At 45.8% G+C, this 14,950-nt stretch overlaps 1 protein-coding gene across 1 annotated transcript in view; it reads right to left on the bottom strand.

Moving 5' to 3' along the window:
* DAB1 (DAB adaptor protein 1) overlaps positions 1-8,668 on the bottom strand; it is a 1,117,693-nt gene extending 1,109,025 nt beyond the window's left edge. Inside the window, exon 1 of the mRNA XM_049110389.1 lies at positions 7,843-8,668. The gene's annotated coding sequence lies outside the window, so the exon portion shown is untranslated. The remainder of the gene's footprint in view (positions 1-7,842) is intronic.
* Between the last annotated feature and the right edge of the window lie 6,282 nt (positions 8,669-14,950).

Raw genomic sequence — 14,950 nt, 5'->3', positions numbered from 1 at the left:
TCACTAAAATAAGGAGAGAAAGATTATAAACACAACTGTCTTTACTGAGCAACTATTTCACATGTCACACAACAGTGGGCGGTGGGAAGAAAAAGTAGGCAACTGTTCTCAAGAGTTGGCAATCTGGCAAGAAAGCTGAGAGGGTGCCAGCAATGATAACAGTAGGTGTGGCAGACACTGCTAGTGCATCCACCAACATCAACTCTCCCTGTCTTCTAATATAGCACCCTGATTCTGGCACATGGCCACCCAGAAAAAAAAAATAGTACTCCTTAGCCTCCTTTCTCTTAGGAGGGACCAGTCACCTCCATGCTGGTCAATGAAGATGCAAAAAAGAAATCAGGGAGGCAACTTCTGGCAACACCCTTAAAAAATTGGGAAGGTACTCCTCTGACCCCTCTTCTCTCTTCCAGCCATCTACTGTGATAAGGATATGTGATGCACCATCCTGGATTATGAAGATGACAGCAATGTCCTAGGGATGGAGAAGCAGCAAGCTAAAAGGACCCTGGACACCACATAGCTTCACAGCATAGAGCTGCCCTATACACTCAGACTTTTCAAGACTGAAACACATATATTTCTACCATTCTAAAGATCTTTTAATCAATTTTATCTAGGATCTTGGCTAAATGTTGTTGGGTCTATATCATAATTAATAGAGATGGCAGGCCACCACTTCATTTATCCAGCAATCCCATCTTCCCAGAAAACAGCTGTAACAAAGAAACAAAACAGACCCCTAAACAGCCACAGTTGTATTTTCACTAGAGGCTGATGCCCTTTATTCATAGTAATGACATCCAGGCCAAGACTTGGCTGATGCTTCCTAACCCTCAGTATACCTATATTTCCAATGAGCACAATTCCTGATATGTTAGCCCATAGCCAACACAAAGATGGGTAGAAAGGAAGAGGACTATGTTTAGAGGTAGGTAAACTGACAATACCAAGACACAATAGCACAAACTGATAGGGAGAAAAAAGACTGGAAGAGTATAAAAAAACAGACACTAGAATCTAAAATCTTGTATATCCATAGGTCTGAGACCACTTGTATAATTTGGAGAAATGGTCCTGTATCACTAAATAGTCCTTTAGGGGGTGCTTGGGTGACTCAGTAGGTTAAGTTTCTGCCTCTGGTTCAGGTCATGATCCCAGAGTCCTGGGATCTAGCCCCACATCAGGCTCCCTGCCCACCGGGGAGTCTGCTTCTCCCTCTCCTTCTGCCCCTACTCTCTACTCATGCTCCCTCTCTGTCTTGCAAATAAATAGTCTTTAAAAAATAAAAATAAATAAAATAAATAGTTCTTAAGATTATCAAGTATATAGTTCAATACAATAACTGATGCTCATAATTATATTTTTGAATCACACTTATTTTAAAAAGGAGGGAAATGTGTAATTTATTTATAAATATTTCCAAAACATTAGTCATCTTGAAATTTTGTTAATTTGAAACATCCCAGCTTATAGATGCCACATATATGTTGTTTCATACAATCCAATGTTAAATGAAATATACTTGAATATCATACATGGAGTCAGTATTATAACCATTTATTCTGAACCTACACTTTGTTTTAAGATTTATTTATTTATTATTTACTCATGATAGACACACAGAGAGAGAGAGAGAGAGAGAGGCAGAGACACAGGCAGAGGGAGAAGCAGGCTCCATGCCGGGAGTCCAATGTGGGACTCGATCCTGGGACTCCAGGAGCGCGCCCTGGGCCAAAGGCAGGCACTAAACTGCTGAGCCACCCAGGGATCCCCCTGAACCTACACTTTTTCAAGACTTGCCTTAGATGTGATATCCTAAAGATGAATCAGACACATCCTTGCTATCTAGTAACTCATGGTCTAGTTTGGGCACAGACAAATAAAGAGATCATTATGACACTAGATCAAACCTCTAAAGAAAGAAAATCATATACGATATAGATGAAAAAAAAAGATTGCTTTCTAGAATATGAAAGAAATCCTTATGAGATGACAAGAAAAAGGCAAACCATCAAAAAGAAAAGTGGGCAAAAGCTGAATTAGCTATGCACTTAGAAGCAAATCCAAAGGCCCAATGAATATGAGATGATGCTCCTCCTTGGTAGACATCAGAAAAATACAAAGCAGATAACAATGAACTATCACTTGCTACCTAACCAGGTTAGCAAAAGTAAATGAAATAACACATACTCCTGGCAAAGAAACAGGGAAAAGACTACTTTGTACATGTTAATGGAAATGTGAATTGTTATACTCTCTTTGGAAAGATCTAAAGCATCATAAAAAGTACATATACTTTGACTTAGAAATGTTAGTTTGCGTATTCTACTCATAAAAGTTTGAGCATATCAATAGGTGATGATGAACGACAGAGATGTTTTTTATTTATTTATTTATTTATTTATTTATTTATTTATTTTTATTGGAGTTCAATTTGCCAACATCTAGCATAACACGACAGAGATGCTTATTTCAGCATTGTGCATAAAAATTAGTGGAACCAAAGTAAATGCTCATTGGTAGGGAAATGGTTGAAAAATCTGTGGTGTATTCATACCACTGAAACTTACAAAGCCATTGAAAATAGTAATATATCTATACCAATTGACTGAGAGAGGGCTGCTGGGGGCAAGAGGCAGAAGAGTTAGTTTCCCATAGTGTTTTAAGTGAGAAATACAGTATGCCAAGGAATATATATATGATCTCATCTTTTAAATGAATGACAAAAATCTTTATGTATGTATATACTGTGTGTAAACACATACATGTAAATATTATGAGAACATAGAGAAAATATAAAAGATATCTAGGCTATTAGATTAGTTTGTGAGGAAAAGGACACAAAATAAGCAAACAAAAACGTTATTAAAAAATAGATGCCCAGGACAAAAAGCAAACAGCCTTCATAATAAGGCAGAGTATATAAAACCATATCCATCCATAAATGCTAGTATATAGGTCTAAGGACATAAATGAAAGGACATTCATCTAATTACAATGAGAATTTCAAATGATTTTTACTAACTCCTTATATTTTTCTATACTTCCACATTTTTTATTATTGTTAACTTGTATTATTCATATAACCTGAAAAATTAATAAAGTGATTTTTAAAACCTACCACTGTCAGTGTGATCAATATTTAGTAGAGCTAACTAAGAAAACTTCATGCGGGACTTGGTGCCCACTCTCAGCTTTAAAAGACTAGTGGGAAAAAAATAAAATAAAATAAAATAAAATAAAATAAAATAAAATAAAATAAATAAAATAAAATAAATAAAAGACTAGTGGATTTGGAAGAGATTTGAAAAAGAAAGGTGTTCCAGGCAGGAAGAACTGCATAAGTACCAACACTAGACAGAGAAACGAGCCTTGGCACTAGCTCTCAGACAACCTGCCTCATCTGGAACAGAAGATAAAGACAACACCCACGGCTGGAATTCCGTGACCATAGTTAAATCAAACAGATAAGAAGTAGAAACAACCACCATCATGCATAAGCAAAAACGTAATTTTTAGAGTTCACATTAACAAAGGAAACAGCTTGGTTTCTTCAAGTTCTACAGATTGACAAATATTTTGAGTCCTTAGGACTCTGTCCATGGTGACACCATGTGTTTCACTCAGATGTAAACTTCAGTTTGGTAACATTTTCATTTTAAACCCTCCTTCCTGTCAGTTTCCAGCTCGGCTGTAAATATTTGCTTGGAGGAAAAATGTCACTAAAGATCTGAGCTCAAGCTTCCAAAAAAAAAAAATGATCATTTTGAAACAAGAAGTCATATTCTGCATGTTAATTAAACAAAAAGTCTCAAGACCTATGGCTTGGAGTTCATTTCAGAAAAAAAAAATCGTTTTTATTTATTAAATCCTATGAATACAAATGAACTCTTTATTTGGTATTCCTTCTTGTTTAATTCTGCCCTTCTGAGATAGAAACTTCATGGGCTTTGCTAGATAAATTAAAAGGTTTTCTAGTGTCACGAGGTCTTCTGTCCTCCACGATAGGGCTGTTTCATAGGCTGTAAGTTGAGCAACTGTTAATGATACGGGATGCCTGCACTCCCACCAGCAAAGACAGAGTCTAAATGTCACCAAGCGATGGTCATGACCTTGCCCAAACCAACCAGTGTTACACACAACCCCAACTGAAGTTGATTTCAACCTGAGACACATTCCCTTTGCTCTTTTACAAGATGCTCCTCACTCCGTAAATGGGGCTCGTAGCTAAGAGGACCCCAATGTTCGTATTCCCATCACTGTATTAAGAATCATGGCAGCTAATATTGTTATTCCATTTCCAGGGAATTGAAAGACACAGAACCTTCAAGTGACCCTCCTAATGAGTAGGGTTCATAAGGTAGAACAGGAATGTGTTCTCCAGACAAGGAAAAGACGTTGTGCTCACAAAGGTGTGAAAGGCATGTTTGTAGTGTGTGTGTGAGTGTAGAGTGCGTACATGTACATGCGCGGTGGTGCTGTATAAGGGTGTGTATGTGTGAGAGGGTTGTGATGTGTATGACACTGTGTGTTAGAGAGAGAGAGAGAGAGAGTGTGTGTGTGTGTGTGTATAGGAGGGAATCAGAAGGCCAAGCTCTGAAAGGCTCTGAAGTCTACGGTCAGATATTTGAATATTATGCTTTAGGCAACAGGGAAACCTTTATGTTTTTTGATCTGGGGAATAATATGATCAAAGCTATGTTTTAGAAAGATCAAGTCACAGCTCTGTGGAGGGCCCATACTGGAGGCCAGGAGATGAGTCAGAGGCTCCAAGAATGATCTGGAATGGGGAAAAGGGGGCTGAAGGGGAGAAAATTAATTGGAATTACTTTCCTAACACTCTTAGTTTAAATGGCAGGTAAAAGTGTTTACTATACTATCATTTTTCTTTTTTTCCTCCAACTTTAAATAAATGAAAAATACACTCTTAAAAAAGTTGTCCATTCTGTGAAAAAAAGATCTAAAAACAAAGGAATACCTCCCCTCCGAAGCTGTTTGAACACCCAGCCTGCCCAAAGGGAGTAGGACCCTGATCTGACCCAAACAAGAATCTGCTCTGGAGGCTATGCAAAGCAAATCTGCTAAGCAAATGAATCCCTTGCCAGCTCCAACTCCATACCAACAACTGCAGCCCCCAGTCAAGGAAAAAGCAAAAACTGGAGCTGGCAGCTTTCTGTGGTGCAATGTTTATGTCATAAGCAATTATCTGATTACGTCAAAGCTGAGTTCCAAGCAAGTGTATCTGGAATGAGTCTTTTGCAGATAAGGGTTTTCCTCTAGATTTTCTCTCCCCTTCTGTGAACTATAATCCCTCCTCTCTGTGTGTCCTCCCCTGCCTATGTTCCTTCCTCCTCTTCTTCCTTCATTCGCTACCTCTCCTGCCTCTTTCCCACTGCCTGCCTATATTCAAAGCCCAATGCTATCTCTGTCTCTTGGCCTCTCTTTTCACTCTCCCCATCTCATCCTCTTTCACTCTTTCCTCTCGTCCTCCCTTCTCCCCCCATCTCCCTTCCCACTCTATAAAATCGCTTCAATTTTAGAAGAGGGGAAAGGCCTTTGCTAGCACAGGAGTCTGAGCAACAAATAGGATCACAGGAAGGTGAATGATTGAGTCCAGCTTCAAGAAAAAAAAAAATGAATCTCGGAAAAGAGAGTGTGCAGAACAGTGGCCCTTCATTCTGAGGAAGGCGGGTGGAGCCTATGGCTCCCAGTTGTTCCTGAACACCAGTATCTCTAGGCAGTCTTCCAGCTGGGCAATTCCTATTTGCTCATAAGCCCCAGCCAGCTTTTTCCACTGGGAGTGAGGTGGCACTGCCGCTTGTCACATTGCACTGCTCAGCTACTCTCTTGATCAGCTCAGAAAGGAAGAAAAACCATAAAATTCAGAACCAGCTCATGTCAGCACTGCAGGGGATGTCAGTGACCACCCAGTCCAATGTGGTCAGGTCACTGGTGGAGAGACTAGGGCCCCGGCTCGCTAAATGCCACGGGGACTCATTATTAGAAAACCCAGACCTAGGACCTGTTGCAAAAATCCCTCTGCCCTGGGAACAGCTCTAGGTGTTTGTCTTCTGAAAAGGAATCCACTATATAAGGTCCAGATGCATAAACAGATAGGATAAGCTTAAAATAGAGATGGAAAGGGATTAAAATGCACATGGTACACATTAGAAATCCCCTGTATGCTGCTAGCAAGAAGGATTTGAGAAAGGGAAGTCTGTTGAAGATGGGGCTGCAGTGGTGGAGGGCTCTAAGCTCTGAAGACCTTTTTAATATGGCTGTATTGTAATACTGCAGTGCCAAACCCCGCCAGTCATTCCAAAAAAGAAAAAGGAAGCCCCGCTTAGCAGCAGAACTTCCCAGCCCTGGAAACAGATTGCCTTGCATTTGCACCCATTTAATAACCGTTTTATGTAGCAAGAGCAGGGGAAATGTGCATCCTCAGAAGGCACAGCACGAGAACCTCCTTCTGCAACAACGCGATTCCTCGGACATGAAACTAAAATGCATTCATCGGAACTCAGCCTCCCAAAACAGCAGCAAAGCCACTGTGAGGCGATTTCCAGGCGAGAGCCCCTCAGAGACGAGGGGGATGGGGCTGGCAAGCAGGGGACACACCTTTTCTGAGCTGTTGGAAACATGCTGCCTGCAAAGTCCACCTAGACTGTGCCGCAGAGGGTTAATTTCCTCGGTGTGGGGTAAATTGATGCCCACACTCACAGCCCTACTGAATCCCCCACAACCTCTACCGCCACCGTACATTTGGATTTAAAAAAAAAAAAATCTTAAATTCCCAGAAATTTCCTGATCAGCCATATCTCTTCGGAACAGCCCCTCCACCTGGGCTGGATTCCCATCTCATCACCAGTGAAAAAGCCCAGAGAGCCGGGCATAATTATTTTGCTACAAGGTTATGCCTAATTGGCCACTAACCTAATTGATTAATCATCTCATTTTTCAAGGCAGCATCAAAGAGCCCAACTGAGCGGGGAGAGAGAAAACATGTGTCCAGGTGGTGCGAGGGGTAAAAATTACAGACGGGCGGCGGGGCGAGGGGCGGGGGGGGGTTAGACCCGCAGCCTAGACCCGCAGCCACCCCCTCTGGTTTCTGGACGCGGTGGTGGACAGAAAATCCCAGAAACCCAGAACGAGTGGGGAAATGCGCAAGACCACAAAAAGGACAGAGCCAGGAACCCCCGACGCTGCCCAGCCGGCCTGGGTCCAGCCACCTCTAAGAGGATGAAGTTGTCTCCCCTGGGCTGGGAAGGGTTACGTGGCTGCGCATCAGCCCAGCCTAGGCTAGCGTGGGGAGGGGAGCAAGAAGCACTTGTCCCGGGGTCCGCGAGTCCTCGCGGGGTGGGGGTGGGGGTGGGGGCCCCCCGGGAGGTCGCCCTCGGTTGCAGCCACAACTTGCGCGGCGGCCCTCGCCTGCGTCTTTGCGCGCCACCCAAAACTTTGCGCACACTGCGGCCGCCGCCCGCCCGCCCGCTTTTCGCTTTTCGCAGCGAGTCGCACGCCTCCAAGTGCCCGGGCGGCCCCTCGGCAGCCGCCCTGCCCGGCTTCGGGCTCCAGACTTTCCCGTCGCTGCCTCCAGTTCCCACCCAGGGGGCCCCCCTCGCGGCTGCGGGAGCGCGGCGCCCTCCCGGGGGTGCTGGTGCGCAGGCGGCGCGGGCGCGGGCGCGGCGTGCAGGACCACCCCTGGCCGGGCCGGGCCGGGCCAGGCCGGGCAGCCCCCGCGGGACACGCTGACACGCTGGTCCACGCGGCCGTCCCCACCCCGGCGCGCCCACGCGGAGCCTCCCGCGCCAGGCGGGCGAGCGCAACACCTTCCTATCCTACCTTCCAGCCCAGCCGCTGAGGACCACACTCTGCGCTCAGCCCTCTCGACTCATCCTCTGGCTGCAGGAGCGGGCGACAGAGTTCCGCTTTTGTTCCCTGGGGCTGGCGGGGCCGTGGAGGGCGGCTGCGGGGGTGGCCGGGGCTCGGGAGCTGCCGCGGAGCTGGGAGCCCCGCACGCGGGATGCTCAGCTCACTCCCAGCAGCTCTGCCGGCAGCAGGAGCGGCAGCGGCGGCAGCGGCGGCAGCAGCAGTAGCAGCAGCAGCAGTAGAGATAGTGCCGGCTCTCTGCAGGCCACATCTTTCATACCTTATACATCACTACCGCATTCCCCCGAATAGGGGAGCCCCACAGCATTTCGCCACCTAGCGCAGAACGCGGGAGCCCGCAGCAGCGTCCAAGCCGACCTGACCAGGATGAGAGCTCCGCCGAGGGGAGAAGGACCTCAGTGCCCGCTGGCGCGCTCCCTCCCCTCCCCGAGTTCAGCGAGGCCTACACCTTGCCCCCATTCTGCAGGGCGCACCTTCCGGGATTGGCTGTGACTTGAGGCCCAGGGAGGTCTGGACTTGAGGCCATGCGATGACAATTTCTTAGAGGGAGCGCCCTCCTAGCTGCTGCTGGTGTCCTGGCCAGCACGTGCCTTTCCACCGCCTCTTCCTCGCTTTCGTCTTCTCACACGAGGCTTTGCAGGAGCAGATGACTTCTCCGTGTCCCCGAGACACATTCGGCTCCTTCCAAGATCTAGAATGCAGGCTCAGGAGCAGTCAGACAAGGGGTCCAGTCGCAGCTGTGTGACCATAAGCAAACTGCTAAATGATGGCGCCTCCAGTTCTTCACCTGCAAAATGGGAATCAGATTACGTCTCAGCGTTGTTCGGAGAATCAAATGAGACAAGCACAGAGCTTGACACATGTTGGGTGATAGATAGCTTTCTTCCTTCATCCAGCACAGGTCCACCTCTCCTGGGATAATAACGTATCAGTAACAACTCGCCTATTCAAAAGTATTTATTGTGTGCTTACTTATGTGACAATCTCTATTTTATGGAGTGGGGGTAGGACTTTCCAAAAGATAGGCAAGCAATCCTTACTCTCTTGAAATTTGTCGTCTCTAGCACAAGGACACAGAAAATAAACCAGTAAATTAGCAAGACGCTGGCAGATAGTAATAACAACCACGACAATGTAAATGACAATGACTTAATGTCAGATGGTGGCATGTGATAGGAAATGACCAGGATGGGACATAAGGCTGGCAGTTGGGAAAGGACTGAGAAGACAGCAACTGACCTGAGACCTCTATGATAAGGGGCCAGGCATAAAAGATCTGAAGGGGAAAGCATTAAAGACAGAACAGCAAGTGCAAAGGCCGGCCCTGAGGCACGAGTGAATGAATGCATTTGAGGAAGAAAACTAACTATGGCTGGAATACAGCAGGAACGGTCATTAGTGGTACGAGATAAAGTGGGGGAGGTCAGAGAGAGAGAGGCTGGTCTTATGGGAGGAAGTCCATAAGGTAATTCAACTCAGAAGTCTGGAGTTCAAAGGAATGTGATTGTTCTGGCATTGGAGATAGTACAATTTGCATTTGTAAATGCTCACCTGGGCTGTTTTCTCTGTTATGCAGAGAATGGACTGGAAGGTAGAAGCAGGGGAACCAATCAGAGGCTCCTAAGTCCCCTTCCATTCCCTGGCCAGCACAACCACAGTGACCTCTCCTCTTCCACCAGGTTAGTTAGGGGGAAGGGCCACTTGGAGGTATCCTGGGAGCTTGAATGTGAGTTTCTCCCACCACTCTGAGTACCCCTTTCCTCGCCTGAAAAATATAAATAATCATATGTATTCTTATTAAATTATTGTACTTAATAAGGGGATACAGGCCCCTAAGGTGTTAAATAAGTGTTAATTTTCATCTTCACTGTATCTACCCCACTTCTAGAACTTCCAGAGTGCTCCTCCAGGGGCCTCCAGAGTGTTCCTCCAATACCTTAGCTCCATCAGGGGGAAGGGAGGGTTGGCCATTCCCAATCCTGGAACTGTCCTGCCCAGGGCCTGGCAGGGGTAACTTGTTGAGTCTAGAAAGAGTTCCTCTTGACACCTGCAGAAAGGCTTGCATTGGTAATGTCAGCCCCTGAGCCCATCATCTGTCATCTTGCCAAGCAGGAAACCAATTTTCATTTTGTTTAGGTGCTTTTTTTTTTCTTTTCCTACCTGATACCCTCATCTAGTTTAAAGCATGCAGGACATCATCTTATGAAGCACTCAAAGTATAAAAATAGAAGGGGAAAGAAAGGGGTGGGGTGGGGTGGCGTGTAGAGCCAGAGATGGCAGGAAAGGAAAACAGACAGTCTTCTCTCTCTTAGCAACAGGAGGAAAGGTTCTCAGCCGAGACACATGCAAATGCTCTTGCATTCATGCAGTGTAATAGATTCCAGAGGACTTCAGAATCCTTTTCCCCATCAATGCCCACAGAAACAGGAATGTTTGGGTATTGCCTCCTCTGACAGATGAACGAGCTGAACCCCAGCTAGATGACATAGTGGAGTGGGCGCTTGGACCCTTTCTCCCTCTCCATGCCTAAATGCTTCCTGTGGCTCCAACTAACGATGTCGCCTACCCTCTAGTTCTCTCAAGCATTTCTCCAACCGAGACCCAGAACTGTAGGTCTCCAAGATAGTCAGTTCATTCACCCAGCTCCATGTACTTTACTCCTCCCCATCTTTCTCCATGCCTGTTTTCTTTGGAAACTAGGATGCTGAAGTCCAAACAAGGATCCAAAGTGTCAAGTGTCTAGAAACTGACTGACTCACTCACTATTCCGGGCTGGAGATCGAGGAAAGAACAGGTGATAACGGTGCATCTCTGATATGGCATACGGATATCAGACAGAATATGAGACATAGCTTTGAGTCCCTGCTCTGTCATTTATTGTGTGGGGGTGCCCCACAGCTCTGGTGAGCCTAGACTAGCTGAATTCAGCACACCACTGCCCACCACTCATAGAAATCAACCCCAAACAGGTGAGTGGCACTGAATACCTTGCTAACCCTTTGTTCTATATCATTTCCTGAGATAGTCACAAGAATCCTTGAAGGAAAATATCATCCCTATATATCTGACCGAAAAACTGAGCCTGGGAAGATCTGAGTGATGTGCCCACAGTCAGACAGCTAGCAAGTAAGAGAGCCAGGTCTCATGCCTGTGCCTCCCAGCTCCAGATCCAGTGATCTTTCCACCTCTGTGCCATTCATCCCCTGTGAGGTCACTGTCTGTATTTCTTTTTAGGTTCCAAGATCCCAGGGCCTCAGCCTCCGTTTTCAATCTGACAGGCAAGAATAGTAATCCCCACCCTGCCTTTTTCACAGATGCCCTGAGAATCAAATGAGATAATGTAGATGGAAGTGTTTTTCAAAGCACAATGCACCCTACAAAGATAAAAGGATGAATATTACAGTCAGTAGCTGGAGGAAAAATATGGGAGCAACAAATCCCAGGCCCTGTGGGGACTTACATACCACAAGGGAGGACCATCCTGAACACGTTCACTTCAGATGTACGCTCAAAGGAAAACATATGACAAGATGTATGTTCAGTCTCCCTTTTAAACGTTTATTGGTATAGAGACAGTTGGAGTTGTTCTTCAGGAATCCTGCTTCCTCTCTACAAAAATATGCTTATTCTCTCCTCCAGGAGAGAGGTCAGGATCTACCGCCTCTGTCTGAGAGGTCAGGATCACCAGCTTGAAGCAAAGGGAATTCATTGCCTGGTGTCACTTGGCAGTCCAGGGGAGTCCAGTCTAGTCTTCATTGATTCCAAGGCTGTTATTGTGTCTGTGATCCACCTCCATTTCCCTCTCCATCTCTACCCCACCTCTTCTTTGCTTTCCTCTGTGGCTTGCCCTCCCTACATCTCCCCCACCCCGCCCCCACAGAAAGTTTCTTTCTAAGGGGAGGGTAGAGGGTGCGGACATGGCTACTGAGAGCCCTAGTTTTGTATTATCTCAAGAAAGAGTTCCCAGTTTCAAACCTACAATTTTTTTTTCATCTTGTCCTGGATTGGATCACATGCCTAACCTCTATTCTGGCCAAAGGTAAAGGCATACTATGACTGACCAAGCCTGATGCAGACTCAATCGTGTGGCCAAACATCATGGAGCAGGGGAGAGGCAGTTCCCCGACAGCAGGAAGACCCCATTCCCAGATAAAGAGTACTGGACACAACATTACTAGGCATCTACTGTGGTGGCAGAGCCAAATTCAAACACTGGCTTCCCCAATTTCAAAACCTTTGCCTGTACTATCATCCTGCACTAATTCCAAGCATGGAGCACAGGAGGGTTAGAAACCTGGATGGCAACCAGATTGCATCTGGAATGACAGGATATAAGCTTTATAAGTCAAGGCGACGTCTGACTTAATCTTCAGTACCTAGCACATTTTAGGTACTTGGCCAATGTTTATTGAATGAATGACCACACTAGTTGATTGATAGGAAATGGAAGGATTCGGAGTCCCGATCAGGAATCAATAGAAAAGAAGACTGGGGTTGATGACTGATGGAGACCATGGGTGGATGTGGATGGTGGCTGAATTTAGTACATATTTGCTGACCCTGCTCTGTAACCAAGGCTCAGCATGGCAGGATCATCTCTTCCTGTAATCTAGTAGTGTTGCTGCTCAATACCAAGTGTCATTTCCTTAGAATACTGCATTTCCACCTATGCCAGAGAATAGTGTGCAATTCATATTGGCCTAGAAGCACTGAGCCATCTCTAGTAGGCTGCCATTCTCAATCTAATGCAGGCAAGTCTTCCTTGGGCTATCCATACTTTCTCATACTTATCTTCTTCACAACCAGTGGCAATCACTGGCAGGTGATTACTCCACAGAACAAAGGGCTCGGGGGAAGGGAGAAGGAGGATATTGCCAAATTGGGAGTCAGAAGACAAGAGTGGTTCTAGTTCGCTTTTGGCTAGTAACTTGCTCAGTGATCTGGGCAATGGTATGGGGGCCTCCATTTTGTATTCAACTAATGTTCATTATTCCACTTTCATGTAATTCTCAAAACAAGCCTGAAGATAGGTACTATTATGTCCATTTTACAAAAAGAAAAACAGAGACCCAAGGAGATTAGGCCAATGTGTCTGAGTTCCCCTGTTTGAAGGTAACATGGCTAGGAGTCAATTCTGAGACTCCTTGCCCCAGTGACTGTGCTCTTCCCATGATACCACTGATGCTTCTCCAGAGCCTTTGGCCACAGAGCTCAGCTACAGGGTCTGTGAAAAGAGGATGTCCGCTTCCAGCTTGGCCCTTTCCTGAAAAAAGAGGGAACTGAGAGCCAGGTGCTACCTTTTGGAGAAGGTGTATTTTTCTCCCTCTTTAATGGAGGTTTAAGAGAATACCCTTCACCATCACTGGCATTATTGCCAGAGAATCTACGGGTACACAGTTGCCAGGGTGATTAGAGTACTGCAAGGAGGATGGACTTGGCAGGAAAGGCTCCGTGGAAGCTCCACAGAGTTCTGAAGATGGTGTGGGCCTGCCCTTGCAACTGTGAACCTCTGGGTGCAGTCCGTGTGCCAAACGTCCACTCTCCAAGGGCCAGCAGACAGATAGCACAGCATCCTTAAAGCCTATTATTAGCAGACATAAGGGAAGAGGGAGCAAAGTGGGGAGGAGAAAAGGTGGATCATATTTATATTGTCTGTTTGCCTGGCTGTCATTCCCCACTAGCCTGCGAGCTCCTTGAAGCTGTGGGTTCTGTGCTGTTCATCTATGCATCCGCAGAATCTAGCAGACAGGCTGGCACTAATATGGGCCTGGGAAACATTTGATGAATGAATAAACGTGCTGTGTAAGTGCACAAACAAGAGCCCATCCAGGTTTTCTGACTCTGAGTCCACAAATGGATCTCCCCCACCCTTTTGAACTCCTATAAAAATTATTGCCTGGCAATTAATTTGACACTCCTATGCTGACTTGCACCATCTCTTGAGCTGTTGTATTCTGCCATAATTTGAAATTTTTATTGTTATTAAACATTTCACACGGGGATTTATGTCTTGTTTTCCTAACTAAGCTGTAAGCTCACTCATTCATGCAATAAGCATTCATTGAGTAGGTTTTCCTATTTAACCCTCCCCTCCTTCTCCGCGAAAATATTCATGCAGACCCTACTGTGTGTGTTGCAGGCACCATGCTCAGTGCTGGCTCTAAAACAACTCAAATTCAAATGCCTTTGAGAGTTACATTAGTAAGCATGACAGGTGAAGTAGATGACTGCTAAGATGGAGTAAGTATGTTTGGACAGGGCATCTGCACATGGCTTTACAACTTATTCCCCATGCAAAGGTACCCAGATGAGAGGGTGAAGATGGGCTGAAATCCGGCCTACTTCGTGCTCACCAAACCATCACTGGGCCAGAGGACAAGTTCTAGCTGCAGGTAGAAACAACTTTTCCTTCACTGGATGGCACTTTGACTTGACAAGCCTGCACATGAGGCTACAACTAACCAACAGGGCTTTTTTTTTTTTTTTTCCTAATTTGCCCAAGGGCACTGCAAATGCTAAGGAAGAGTCTGTTATTTGTGGTATATGTTAGCATTAAAATGCAATTCAATAGATTGTTACCCAAATGAAATACTTCTGTAAAAACATATTCCACTTGGAGCAACCTTAGTTTCTAACTGATACTTTAAACAATGCTACAACACAGACATTAGCAGCTTAATCTCACAGTTGGGGAAGCTAGACCCTCAGAGAGTTGAGATGACAGCTGTGAAGTGACAGCTTAGGATGTAAGGTGCAAAGGTGAAGTAAGTGCTAGAGCTGCAACTGGAACCTAGCTTCTGAAAAGTAACAGGTCCTGAGTCCCTTCCCCTTGAGCGTGGAGATCTACCAGGCCTGCAAGAATCTGTGTGGTGCTTAGTTGGAGCCAGGGAAGATTTGTTGATCTGGATTTTAAATCTGTGCTGCTGTCACAAGGAGGCCTCACCCCAGTACCCCTCCACCCATGCACACTTGCATACAAAGATCATGTGGGGGATCCCCAGGACAGGCACGTGTAAGCTCTCCTGTCCTGGCATTGCAACTGTGGGTCTCTTCGCACACC

Source organism: Canis lupus, chromosome 5, assembly GCF_003254725.2.
Source record: "Canis lupus dingo isolate Sandy chromosome 5, ASM325472v2, whole genome shotgun sequence".
Classification (NCBI taxonomy): Eukaryota; Metazoa; Chordata; class Mammalia; order Carnivora; family Canidae; genus Canis; species Canis lupus.
The sequence above is the reverse complement of the archived record's forward strand: the minus strand, read 5'-3'. Positions and strand labels throughout refer to the sequence as shown.